A 10,998-nucleotide genomic window follows, 5' to 3' on the forward strand; every position below is an offset into this window, starting at 1 on the left:
ATTACTTTTCTAACGGATTCGTTACCGACCGCAAAGACAAATAAATTGATAGTATAATAAAGAAGTCGAAAAATAAATGGTAGTCAGGGTTAGGTGTCTTAAATTAGTTTGGTAAAATAAATTACTTTCAGTTCCCATAAGGTTTAAGAGGTAAGAGTATGGGACAAAAATATTGCACTATGTCTCATCTTTATTATTATTTTGATTGATTTATCCTCTATGGGATAAATTAATAGTCCTATATAGAAAATGAAATAGCTAGGGAAGAATATACCCCAGTAAATCAAGGTGAATATATATGAATATGACAAATAACTATTCTTTAAGATGCTAACAAACAAGTGGATTTATACATAAATAAACAACAGCTAAGGCATAACTCAAAGTGGCACTGTACTTTCTCTGGCAAATACAAACATCAATAACCATAGCACGGCTTAGCAAGACTGTTCTACAGTTTCGTGAATCTGGGGAACTGGACGACCTGAAATCCTGACACTCAGTGAAATGGAAAACGTTCATTAACTCTAGAGGCACAGGCACTAAAGGTGATGATGAAATATCCCAAATGAAATAAAACTTATGAGAGGCCATTAAATGGGTATCTTAGGACAAGAGTGGAAATCATAAGTAACATTTAAATGCTAAGCAAATGAGTAACAAATGGTTTTACGCTTTTCTAGGCCTCACCAAGGAATTGTACGAGTATATTCTCTGTGGCAACAATTTTTTTGTTGCCGGTTTCTGAGGCAGTGTTTCAAACATTTTTCGCTCTCTATGCAGCCTTCAGCTAGTTCCAGTGTAACCTTAGATATAGGTGGGGGTATGTGTGTCCTAAAACATTTAACGTTGAAAATAATACATTGATTTTGCTGATCGTAGACTTCCGAGACTTCCCTGTCCTATTCTCAGTTGGTAGTTGGAAACTTCAGCTTACCTCCTGGAAAACTTCCAAGCCTGGAATCATTTGAGAATATTTTAGGGAATGAAATGTGAACTTTGGAAACATACCTATCTGTTTCTGCTAACAAGAAAATTCAGTTTTAATTTATATACCTATTGGCTTGACTACCACTATTCCTCTCATTATTTGGTTTGTGCTCTTCAAATTGATAGTATCTGGTTAGGCTTTCGGAATTTTCTGTTTTAGTAATAACATCTCCCAAGATCCAAACTCTCCTGAAAGGTAGCACTGAAGATATCTTCATATTTATTCAACGCCATTCCTCTTCTTCTTTATATGCTTCACTTTTCCAGAATCAATGTCCCATGAACTTGTAACCTTGCATTTCCTGTCGTGTATGAGGCTCCTCCTCAAACTGTTTTGCATTGTGGCACAACTCTGAAGAGGCTTTCTTTAGGATAAGGTTTTCAACAATTTCTTTTAGTTACAGTAACACAAACTTGAGTAAATTAACCAAGCACAATGAATCCATATTAAAGGAGCGTTTGTTACCTTTTCTATGTCTTTTCCTCTCATATCTTTTCTTTTCTCTTCTGGTGTCTTAGACCCACAACAATTCCCTACCACCATTTGAAATTGCTTTCATGACTCTTTTCTGGTTTGCCAAGAGCGTATGAGCTCCCTTAGCTCCTAGGCGATATACCAGTTGCAATTCTTTCTGTCTTCATCACCTAAGTCCTGAAGTTTATATAAAAATTAATGATAATCTAAACTGAAGAAGGCACTAGGACAAATAAAAATAGGGCTAAACATTTTCATAGTCCAAGAACGTTTGAGGTCCCTTAGCTCCTAGGCGATATACTACCAGTTGCAGTTCTTTGTCTTCATCACCTAAGTCGAGAAGTTTATATAAAAATTGATGATAATCTAAACTGAAGAAGGCACTAGGACAAATAAAAATAGGGCTAAACATTTTCATAGTCCAAGATGCCTTAGATGTAACTAGCTACAACAAAGATAAAACCGTTAGATTTCCTGAAGAAAAAAGTTTCACATTTCGTCAATGACCACCAAATCCACATTCTCTATCAGATCAGTCCTTCTGCATTTATAATTTCAATTAAATTCGGGGTGATCTGATGTTTAAACCCTTCAGTGCCAGTTTTATTCATATTGAATATCAGATTACAAGGAACAGAATAAATTTTGCAAGTATTTTCATCATCATCTTATCATTACAAGCAACAGCCAAAGAATGTCAATAGCTGTCATGTGAATAAAAAAAAAAAAGACTTCGTCTTAAAAAATCACCCGAATCCTAAAACTTACCAGAACACCAAAGACCGAACGTTGGAGGATAAACGCGAAAGGCCGCGGAGAGCGTCCCCGAAACGTATTACCTGCCACTCGATTTTGACTTTGGGTCCCTGAAGAAATTTCCATGATGGTGCTCGGCCTTGCATGTTGTTGGAACGCTTCAACGAGGGGAAGTGGGACTGCTGGATAGAAATGCGGATGAGAAGACAGGGAATGGGAGACCAGTGGGATAGGGGCTAAAGTGGGCAGAGAGCAGATGGTAGGCAGGTTACACGCTTACACACGCACACACACACACACACACACAGAGAGAGAGAGAGAGAGGTCTTCCGGGAAAAGGACCGATCGGGAAAGGTAACCTAGAGATTGCTAACGATTTGTGATACAAGAAGATTGCTATGGAGCATGTGCGTCTGTGCCTGCGTAGAGAGAGAGAGAGAGAGAGAGAGAGAAGCATCTTGTTTTTAGGAAGTGAGAATATATCTGATAATTTCCTTATACTATACTCTACATTTCTTGAAGCCAAACTAACATTTGAATCCCAGCTCAGAAAGTAGACATTGGAGTAAAGTTGGAAAAATAGTGGTAAAAAAGGAATGATAATGACTGAAAGGAATGGATATACAACCGAAATTTGGTGAAAATACGTTGAAATGCTCAAACACTTCTCAGTGTGAAATAAGTCACCATACACACAAAAGACCAGAATGAAAGTTTTCTTTTTTTAAGATATTTCGTTGAAGCTCTCTGCAGTTGACAAAATCACATAAATCATAACAGGTATAATTCATAATTCACATTAGAATTTCATAAGACACTGAGAATCCAGAGCTGGACGGAACAAATGCTGACAGGCTTTGATCTCGTGCACACAATTACATAGCTTTTAGTAGTTATTTTGTGTCATTCATAAGGCCTATCACGCGTGTTGGCTGTCTAAAAAATAACCCCGTTTTCTTGCGAAGACTTTATAAAAAAACTTTAGCTATTAGAACATACGGCTTAGTCACTTAAAGGCCCCTAGCATTTTTGTTAATAACCTTATTAAATACGGCTTTCTCAACGTTCTGGTGCAGTAGGCTTGGATGTTCCTTTCCATCAATTTTGACCAAGGTCAGTCCCACGAATGCTATGGGTTGGTTGAATATAACTCTGTGATGGTAAGCAGTTCTGTCCTACAGTATTCGGAAATGAATTAGACCTAAAATCTAATGGAAGGCTATAGGTCCCATAGCCATCTGCCTTCAATCCAAGAACAGAATCCATTCTAGATTACATCAGCTTATAGGATACCTGCAAAGTACTTCCTAAAATCGCTTCAAAATATTTTTCTTTGCATTGCTGATAAGTAGAAAGGCGAGAAAAGATGTAAAAGTGGGTGAAGAGTAACCTGCGAGAGGACAACCATAAGACCTGGGAAAATAATTTTAGTACTTGCAGTCGGCCGCTGGTTGTAGAAATAAGAATAAGGGGCAAGAAAGCAGAAAAAAATCTTATAAGCCATCTTACATTTTATCTTTTTGTTGGATCCATTCATAATCACTACAATTATCATAACAGCGTCAATAAATTATAAAGTAAAAAAGAAAAAAAGGATAACAGTTACAATTTAGTCTGATATTTTTTCTGAAGAGAGCGAATGGGCTTTCGTAAAGAACTAGAAAATACTATCGAAATTTTCTTCTTTTTCATCCTGCACCTAAAAAGACAAAATGTCAGAGGCCATTCAGAAGACAAACAGTGTGACCACAGCAAAGAAGTCACTCTGACGCCATGCCAAGTCTTCTCTCCAAGTGACAGTCTTGTGCAGTATTTCGATGAAGAGCGAAATAGGCGAATTCGTATTGTACTTTGGCCGATATCTTTTCATCCCTTTTTCTTCTTCTGCAGTGCTAATCCAATCCTTCGAGTCCCAGAATTTAAAAATTCTTCATAGATTCTTTTATACCTGTTATGATACCAAAGTGTTTTTACATTTTATTGTTACTTCTACTCCTATTGCTGAGGCTGCTACCATTGTTAAGCATGCGGATAATAAGATAATATGCAGGGCCTCACAATTATAAAACATCGAAGTTACTCTTTTACAGTAAATACTAAGAGTTAGCAAATAATTACCATTTAAAGAAAGTCATCTATCTATACGCCATTAATGTTTCTAACTGCTCAAAAGCTTTAGGGATACATGCGCAAATAGGCCTACGTCTTCCCCCCTATGCTTCAAGGGTCACTTCTACTTACACGTGTACTGTGCTTTTCACCCAAATAAAAAGAGAAAACTTTAACATACAGCCTTTTCTTTCCTGTCATCAGCGTAAGACTTAGTAAGGCAGAGGAAAAAATAAAAAAGTTGACCGTAGTTCAGTTATAGGCCATTTCCGAAGTCATATTACTCGGAAAAATATTATCCCTTTTTTATAGTAATTAGAGTTTGAGGGAGGAGGTCGCTGCATGTTGGTGTATGATAGCTGCGAGAGAGAAAATAAGAGGGGAGGTTAATGGTCTTGAAAATGGGCCGTAAAGGGTAACAAAGCGAAATTATTTACATACACTGGAGGGGCCATAAGACCATTCATGTCACCAAACGCGCTCTTACACCGATTCATGTATATGCGCGCTCGTGTCATGGTCTTTAGGATCCAGCCAAAAACGCTAGATTTTTTTTTCTCTCTTTTATCGGCGTGGCCTCTGAAACGCTGATCGGAGAATAAAATTGGTTTACCATAAATATTGCTAAAAGTACCGCCATCCAACGGGTAAGGAACTTCTTATGCCTCTCTCTCTCTCTCTCTCTCTCTCTCTCTGTGTGCCTCAGTGGGAGTGCGGCATTTTGGATTAAAGTGCGAATTATTTTAATAATATTGCACTACACTCGGCGAGTGCATAACATTATTCTCAGTGACATTGCTCTTCATCCTTGCGCATTGTCGACAAAATCTTCTGCAGGGGTTTTGCCAACATAAACCTCCTATCCAGCTGGTTTAAAATATTAGTAGAATTAGCGAGCGTAAAGTTAAGTATACCTTAGTTTAACCAGACCACTGAGCTGATTAACAGCTCTCCTAAGGCTGGCCAGAAGGATTAAACTTATTTTACGTGGCTAAGAACCAATTGGTTACCTAGCAACGGGACCTACAGCTTATTGTGGAATCCGAACCACATTATACCCAGAAATGAATTTCTATCACCAGAAATAAATTCCTCTAATTCTTCATTAGCCGGCCGGAGACTCGAACTCGGGCCTAGCGAGTGCTAGCCGACAACTCTACCGACTCGCCCAACGAGGAACTAGAGAGAGAGAGAGATAAACATTTGGGTAGGACTATGGTTAAGGTAACCGACGGAACTGTGACACTGTGCACAGATGAGGCTTAATTTGGGGCTCTGTCTGGGGTGTGCGCTTGACCAGTTTAGCTCCAAAGGGACAACAAGGAACACAAGCACCGTGTCGAAGTGAAGACCATGGCCAAGCAAAGCCTTGTATACTGGAATGACGAGGACTCATCTGTAGGGGCATATCAAGCCATGTCAAGAAAGACGCCAGAAAAGATCCGGCGGGGACCGTCATGTACTTCGTCTAGTGAGAGAAATGAACGTTTCCAGGATAGAAATCATCGACCATAAGACCTAATCCTGGACACCTCTCCCCATTAAGGGTCTTTAATATCAAAGTAAGAAAAGGCCTTACTAAACACCCCAATAATAGAAATTATTCATCCTCCCTCAGCTTCAATATTTACCGAACACCTGAGACTTCTGTTTGATACTAAGCTTCAACCTCTTGTCTCTTGATGGGTCAGCGCCCATCGCAACGAACCCCGTACCCCGACGAATTCTGCCTTCTGGTTCGAAGTTAATACCCAAGCTGTATCTTGACTGGTCCCCGATCACCTTGCCACTTAATTTTGTATCTCCATTCATTTTTCTTTAAAGAATAAATAACAATGTGTGTGTATGTGTGTGTGTGTGTGTGTGTGTGTATGTGCGACTAGACTTGAGACATAGACTTCAGTCAGTGAGAGGCTTCAAGCCTCATTCTCTAAATTATTCTTATTCTCCGTAGGCCCCAAGTTGGCGATGGGCACCAACATCAGATCTTTTTATTAACATCCAACCTCTCACTTAATGGTGCTCTTTTTCTCTCTTCTACAATCATCCTCTCTCACTCTAACGTTTCCCTCAACTCCTCCCAGTCTCCCACCCTTTTAATCTGGCTCATGATCGGTTATCACATTGCATCATAGGAAAAGGGTAATTGTTTTGGATCATCTGCGGTAACAGATAAAAGAACCCTCTTAGATAACTGAACCTTTACTTTTTCGACGACCCCCCCCCAACCTGACATGAGATGACTAAAACTGACAACCATGAATGGTTGTTTATTTACTCTCTCTCTCTCTCTCTCTCTCTCTCTCTCTCTCTCTCTCTCTCTCTCTCTCTCTCTCTCTCATGTATATATTAACATGTTTTTAGCATGTGACACTTCAAAGAGAAATTATGTGCTGGATTTCAATGTTGTCATTGCAAAAGTGAATAAATGCAATTTATCGAAATGCACTTAAAAAAAGTATAATCACAAAGGCAAAATGGGAAAATGATAAGCTGAATACCTGTTTCTACTGAGCTGAATAAATATATTTGCCAAAAATAAAGTATCAGCAAAAAGGGAAAATATTTCAATTGTCATTCAAAACTACGGTAAATTACCTTTCAAATGATTTATAACATGGGTATATCTACAAGAACTATTAAACCCCAAATATTTTTATGATTTTATATCAAGATGTTCCTTCATAATACACTTCTTTGGTCGGCCTTCGTAAAGTTAATTTTCATGAGGGGATACTAATTTTGGAGTCATTTTAAACCAGAGAGCTGAATAGTCGCAATCTACGGCAGTGAGCTGAAAAAGAAAAATAAGTAAATGAAAGTCGAAAGGACATTGGAAGACAAAAACGTAAATTTCTCGACTTAGCTGTTGGGAGACTAAGTATGATAAATTTCTTTTCCATTGATACAGATAATTTATTGCTATTTACGCTGGTTTCATTAATAATCCTAGCAATTCTTCTAATTTGCAATGAGCGTCAATGGCCATTAAGAAAGTCTAGTAAATTTTTATAGCTTTACTGCGCTTGATGTGAAATACTAATTGCCATATTGAAGAGGTAGTTTGATAAGGAAGACGTATATAGAGAAAATGGATGGTAAATAGGCTACGGCTAACGATGCAAAAGTTGAAAGCGTAAACACATTATGTAAAATCCCAGGATGTTTTTATGGAGTCACCAGGAAGAATTTGTAGTTATAAGAAGGTGGGAAGAGATAACATAAGAACCAAGTGGTGGGATGAGCAAAGGAGAAGTCTAGTTGGGTCGTTGTATTTGAAAAAGGATTTTTCTGTTTTTCTGTGACTCTTTACGTCGGTAAAACTGAGGACAACAATGAGGAAAGCATCATAAATTTGTAGGTTTTGGAGATCACAGTTCTCTGTAATAATACCTACTCAAATAAGAACTTACATGAAAATAGACACAATTCTATAAACACTTTTGATGAAGCTGTGCAACTGAAAATCCAGTAAAACTTCATAGACAACCTCGTTGCTACCCATTAAAAATTGTCCGCTGTACCACACAGAGGGAAAGGACTGTTTACAATCTGCAAAAGTAAATCGTTGCTTATCGTCGACTATGATTGCACGAATAAGAATGCTACCTTTGGCGAAGAATGTGCTGCATAGGATTATAAGAAAAATTCGGACACGCTTCATAGTTTATACTCAAAATATAGGTGGAAATGTTGTGCTAGAGGGAATAAAAATGAAAAATCGATGGCTGATCATTAACTCATGACTTACAGTGTTATGTTGGGCAGGCCTTATCAACACCATAACGAGAAATAAATACAAAGGAATATTGAATGTTCAGCACAAAATGCCAAGTTAATTATGAGTTTATCATCCAACAGTTGATTACGAGAGAAACAAAGCAGTTGTATGGGACCTTCAATTAATTATACTAATTACGAAATATTTCAACGATAGGCAACGAAAACATGGAGACGAACATATGTGCTTGATGGTGACGCCAACAGATGGCGGTAAGCCGTGACTCTCTCCCTCCTTCCCCTCCCTACCCCCTAGCCCCACTCCCACACCCTCCCAACACCCCCTACGTTGGAGGTGATCAGGTCTGTGGCATCATATGCCTTGTTCTGTAAGGCCATAAGGGTGTCTGTCATCTGGATTAGCCATCGAGGACAAAAGATGGATGGTTTAGGAGGAAGGGAGTGGAGGGGATAGAGGGAATTGGGGGTATCAGCTGAATTCAGCTTGGAAAGGGAGATAATTGAAAACTGATAAATGAGAATGTGACTTGCTCGATCATTTATCAGACACAGTTCTCTCTCTCTCTCTCTCTCTCTCTCTCTCTCTCTCTCTCTCTCTCTCCGTGAAACAGAATTTATAGCAATGGTAAATCTAAAATTCCATTAACAGGGTTCTGTTTTTCATACGAACGCTGTGACCTCGACCCGGTCATAGGAACTGTAGGGAGTTTAAACGCACTCTAGTCGTCTGAAAGCAAAATTTTCCAGAAGTTTCATCATAAAGATGTAATTTACAATATATATGAAGAATGAAAGTTAATGGAACCCGTTGATTAAAATAGACAGAATGGGCCTTGAATGAGCACTCAAGAACAGACACAAAAACACAAGAGCTCACTCAGAATTAGGAGACATTATCCTAAGGAAGAAGAGAGCCGAAATGAGCATGATAGCATTGTATAATGATACCATCTGTAGCAGATATACGGCGGGGTTGCACGTGAAAAGCTACATAATTCTTTGGAAATAAACGTTCAGAAGGAAACAGGGATATGTTCAAAATAATTACTAATATTAAGCCACAAATAATTTAACCCAAAGGGAATTATGACTTATAAGTACATGTGCACTAGTGGTCAAAGTCACCGTCTATCATTGTTCCTAAACAAAGAGCCGAGGTTCGAATCCTTGCCGGGGCAGAAACACTTACCAGTTATAATCCCTTCTCTGTGTAAGAAATCCTAGGGTATAGTGAATACGATATTAAACAATATTTATAGCTCAAAATTTGTGAAAATCAAAAGTCACGCGTGCAAAAGTGAGAGAAATTAATTTAACAATTGATAAAATAGATACTCAAAAAGCCTTTTAGTAATATACATACATACATATACATATATATATATATATTTATATATATATATATATATATATATATATATATATATATATGATTATTATCACTTTTGTACGTGATTCATTTATCACACATTACCACAGGTGAAAAATAAGAAACGGGGCGTAGATCCTGACCGGTTTCGACTTTATTTCCAAGCCATTGACGAAGGACTGATACAGAGTATGAGACATCACAAATATATATACTACAAGAACAGTACTGACGAACATACACAACCGTTAGAGACTCCATATCCCTACTCAGGCCGGTGTCGAGGTAGGAGTGGCCTTTAAAACTCATTTGGCTAAAAATCACAATAGACTCTCAGGGGACATTGCTGATAAACAGACCATACCCCACCTCAGATCCACACCTGACAGGTGTCATGGAGGCGGAGTTTGGAAACTCATTAACATTACTACCCTCGTACTGTGTTTACAAATATGATAATCCTATTTTCATACATCTCTACTGCCTACCTTAAAGTTTAAACAATTTACAAATTTCTTTTGATATTAAAGGATCAAGTTTATACATCCCTTGACTGATATTCATATTATGGTTGTAACTTTCTTTATAAAGCTAGATTCAATGATGTTCCTTTCCAGTGCATTATTAGAATATACAATCCTTTTGCCCCTTCCCAGTTGATAGCATGATTGTTCTCACTAACATGTACAAATATACCACTGTTCCTTGTGCATATCTCACACATTTCTTATGCTGTTCAATTCTTTTTTTTTTTCCAGTGCTTTCCCGGTTTGGCCAATATAAAAGTTGTCACAAGACTTACACGGAATTTTATATACACACCCTTTAGTATTGTCTGGGGAGTTCTTGATAAGTACATTTTTCATTGTTGTATTGTTCTTAAATGCGACATTAACACCAAAATTCTTAAGAAGATGAGGGATATCTTTCATATTATTATTATAAGGCAAAACAAGCAAATTTTTTGTGTTGTAAGGTTCTTTCTGGTTTTGATACATATTGATATAAATGCTTATAATCACACTTACACTTGATTTTATATAAGAAACACCACCGGGAAGAAATGAAACACGATTGTAGATCCTGACTGGTGTCGTCTTTACTGCTAACTAAACCACCTTCAGAGGACTGACACCAAGTGGTAGAAATTCTTGATACATACTGTATGCCAGCAGAGGAGCACATACGAACGTACAGACGGTTGGAAACCAAGAAGTTTCATCTGACACGTGTCTATAGCGACAGGATTAATCAAATTTTACCTGTCACTAATGAGGGTAGGATTAAGTCGAAAGGCTTAGCACCACTCCGTTGTTTTTCTTTCCTTCGCGGCATTTGCCTTTATTTATATATTCTTCACGTTCCATATTTTCGCGATTCAGTTATACATGTACTGTACACACGCACACACACACACACACACACACACACACACACACACACATATATATATATATATATATATATATATATATATATATATATATATATAATTATAACTAATAAAACTCCCAATATGTGTGTTTGTTCTCTAGAGTGTCGATTTAACCAGTACATT

The sequence above is a fragment of the Macrobrachium rosenbergii genome, chromosome 11 (genome assembly GCF_040412425.1).
Source record: "Macrobrachium rosenbergii isolate ZJJX-2024 chromosome 11, ASM4041242v1, whole genome shotgun sequence".
NCBI lineage: Eukaryota > Metazoa > Arthropoda > Malacostraca > Decapoda > Palaemonidae > Macrobrachium > Macrobrachium rosenbergii.